We start from the raw sequence: 3,831 nt of genomic DNA, 5'->3' as shown, positions 1-3,831 counted from the left end.
CACAAGAAAGCCCACAAACTGTTTGCTGAAGAAAAGCAGACTAAGGACATGGATTACTGGAACCATGTCCTGTGGTCTGATGAGACCAAGATAAACGTATTTGGTTCAGCTGGTGTCACGCGTGTGTGGCGGCAACCAGGTGAGTACAAAGACAAGTGTGTCTTGCCTTCACTCAAGCATTGTGGTGGGAGTGTCCTTATCTGGGGCTGCATGAGTGTTGCTGGCACTGGGGAGCTACAGTTAATTGAGGGAACCATGAAGGCCAACGTGTACTGTGACATACTGAAGCAGTCTCTTCGGAGACTGGGCCGCAGGGCAGTATTCTAACATGATAATGACCCCAAACACACCTCCAAGATGGCCACTGCCTTGCTAAAGAAGCTGAGGGTAAAGGTGATGGACTGGCCAAGCATGTCTCCAGATCTAAACCCTATTGAGCATGTGTGGGGCATCCTCAAATTGAAGGTGGAGGAGCACAAGGCCTCTAACATCCACCAGCTCCGTGATGTCATCATGGAGGAGTGGAAGAGGATTCCAGTGTCAACCTGTTCGACCTCTGGTGAACTCCATGCCCAAGGCAGTGCTAGAAAATAATGGTGGCCACACAAAATATTGACACTTTGGGCCCAATTTGGACATTTTCACTTAGGGGTGTACTCACTTTTGTTGCCAGCGGTATAGACATTAATGGCTGTGTGTTGAGTAATTTTGAGGGGACAGCAAATTTGCACTGATACACAAGCTGTACACTCACTACTTTACATTGTAGCAAAGTGTAATTTCTTCAATGTTGTCACATGAAAAGGTATAATAAAATATTTACAAAAATGTGAAGGGTGTACTCATTTTTGTGAGATACTGTATATCTAAGGACTGTAGGTGGCCTGAATTTAAAAACTCATCCAGGACATCGTTAAACTAGTAAACTGGTGGATTCCGGGGCAGAGGGACAACCCCTGGGATTGGCTACTCAAAGTCCCAGCAAGCCCGAGTCCATAGTCACACCAAGTCCAGTGGTATCGGCCGTTGTCAATGACCAGGAGGTCCCATGCCTGATTGAAACCAGTTCATAGTTCACTGTCATGAAGTATGACTTTTATGCTCAGAGGTTCAGAGAACAGGAACAACTAGACCCCTGCTGGCTCTCTCTCAGAGCAGCCAATATTTTACCTATCCTGGCTGACGGTATCACCTGGGTGAGGATTAAAATCAGGTAGTGGAATAGGTGGGGTTAGTGGTGACCCGTCAGGCTACTATAGCAGATCTCATTGTGTTGCCTCGCCACTGCATCTCAGAAGCTCAACCAGGGGTAGAAGTAGTGTGCACTGCCCTACAGGTGGCTACATCATCAATACAAGTTACTGCTGAAACAGCTGGACATACCCTTCCAAGATTTCCCTCTGCCGCAGCAAAGACTGCTATTAGCTACTGTAGAAGCACTTGTTAGTATTTGCCACCAGCCCAGAAGACTACGGGTTCACCGAGGCCATTGACCACCCAACCCACACATTGGATACACCACCCATCAGGGATCGGTACAGACATATTCCCCAGCCCTGTGCCAGGAGGCCAAGGATCTGCTCCGCAACATGTCACAGAGTGATCTGGGAGAGCCGCAGTCATTGGGCTGCTCCTGTAGTCCCAGTGCGAAAGAAAGATGGATGTTTGCGGTTTTGTGTGGACTACCGCAAGCTTAATGCCTGTACCCACCAGGACGTCTATCCACTACCTCGGATCGAGGAGTTGTTAATAGTACTCAGGCAAGCCAAGTTATTTTCCATTCTGGACCTGGCTAGCGGCTACTGGCAAGTCCCTGTTAAGGACCAGGACAAAAAAAGACTGACTTTATTACACCCTTTAGACTTATTTGAATTTAATTGCAACGCCCCCAGCACCTTCCAACGCTTAATGGAAAAATGCCTAGGAAACTTCAACTTTGAAACCATATTAGTGTATCTGGACAATAACATTATCTTCTTCAAGAAACTTGAAGATCACATCAAGCATTTAGACTACGTGTTTGTAAAAAATATAAAAAATACCAAAAGCACCAGGGGCAGTAAACTGGAGCCCAAGTGAGAGCGTACCCCATATCAGAAGGTGGGAAAACCTTTCCCACTTACTCCTGTATACGACTTGGTCACGGAGGGGCCCAACCCAGTGAAGAGGCAACTTCACTGTGACATGCTGAGATACTGCGTCCTGAGTGGTGACTGCACCAATAAGCCTACCGAAGCCAGTGAGGAATTCAACCCTGTGGATCTTCCACCAATGCAAGAGGCACCCGTTGAATGGTTCCTACCTCCTGAAGGTTGAGGTTCCAGATGAGTAGGGACAGGCTAAGGACATGCCATTCTGCATCTGAATTCTCCCCATTGGGACCAGACCAGCCAGGCCACATTCCACCCTCTAAGACAGATGTTGTCGGTGCATTGCCAAGTTGCACAGAACTGTGAGTATAAAATATATATAAATCCTGTGAGCTACTTACTCCAATAAATAGGAGAGCTAAACTGCTGGCAATGATCACAATCCCATATATGTGCTAAATTAACTAAACATTAACAGTAATGCTGCACTTCTCGAGCATCCAACTCCTTTCTTGTGTTTGAAAAAATTGTGTATCACCATAGAGTGCTCTCCCCACCAGGAATAATCTCCCCTGGGGTTTTGTGACTACCACAATCAATTACGATCCATTTTTTGTGGATTGCACTCATCTTTGTTATAATTTATGTATATTGAGAATATCTATGTTATATGGTTTGGTTTATTATAACACTTGACACATGTAATTATTTATAATTTGTTTCAGTATTTTCTATGATGTGTTTTTGACACTATTTATCATACTGAGAACTTTAGTGAGGCATTACTGTGAGTATTTACAGAACTGTGAGTGTTTCCCAGTGTGGCGCTCTCCCACTGGGTTGTCTGTACAACTGAACCTTTCCTTTAATACAAGTTTTGTTATCTGCAACTGGACTTTGTGTGTTTATTGCTGCCACACCACGCTGCACATATATTATAAAAAAATATTACAATTGACTATAATATAAAGTTGTATATGGAAAGCTTGTGGTAAAGTCAAGAGTCTATAGTACCAGCATCCCTTTAGGATCAAAGATGAGAGGGAGTTGTGCCCAAGACCGACCTCCCAGTAGGGTCAATGGGAATAGGGGAAGGGGATTGGACTAGAATGGGGACTTTCTAGGTACTGTATTGATAAAGTAATCAAGAAGTAAAATATAATTTTTTTTTATTTAGAGACAAAATGTAAAAACAATACAGGCAAATAATACACATAGGTACTGTATCAGAGTTTTTTTTTGAACAATTGTATGAGCACAGATGCAGTTTTTTCTTAATCCAATAGTGGATTTTCAAACTTCCAGATGTGTGTACCTCGACATCTTTCGTGGCAAACCACTTCTTCAGGAGGATATTTTACACACTATGCTCTTTCTGACAATAATAAACAATCAAATTAGTAATGATGTTACACCCCATTCACACTACCGCGACGCTACTTCCAGGGGCGACCTCCGAGATCGCGGTGCGAGCAGCGCGCCGCGACCTCGGAGCGGCCGGCACGGACTTCATAACATTGAAGTCTATGGCGGTCGCCTCCTGGTCGCCTCAAAGAAGCTCCAGACCCTTTTTCTAAGTCGGAGCGACTTGTGTCGCTCCTATTAGAACGGGTCCGCAGCTTCCCTATGGAAGGCGCCCTACGGCGACCTGTGAGGCGACCAGGTAGCCTCACAGGTCGCCTTAGTGTGAACGGGGGCTAATACAATATACAAAATAGTGAGGTATACAAGCATAGTAAAT

Source organism: Pelophylax lessonae (assembly GCF_965119305.1).
Source record: "Pelophylax lessonae genome assembly, chromosome: 7".
NCBI lineage: Eukaryota > Metazoa > Chordata > Amphibia > Anura > Ranidae > Pelophylax > Pelophylax lessonae.
Note: the sequence above shows the minus strand (reverse complement) of the source record.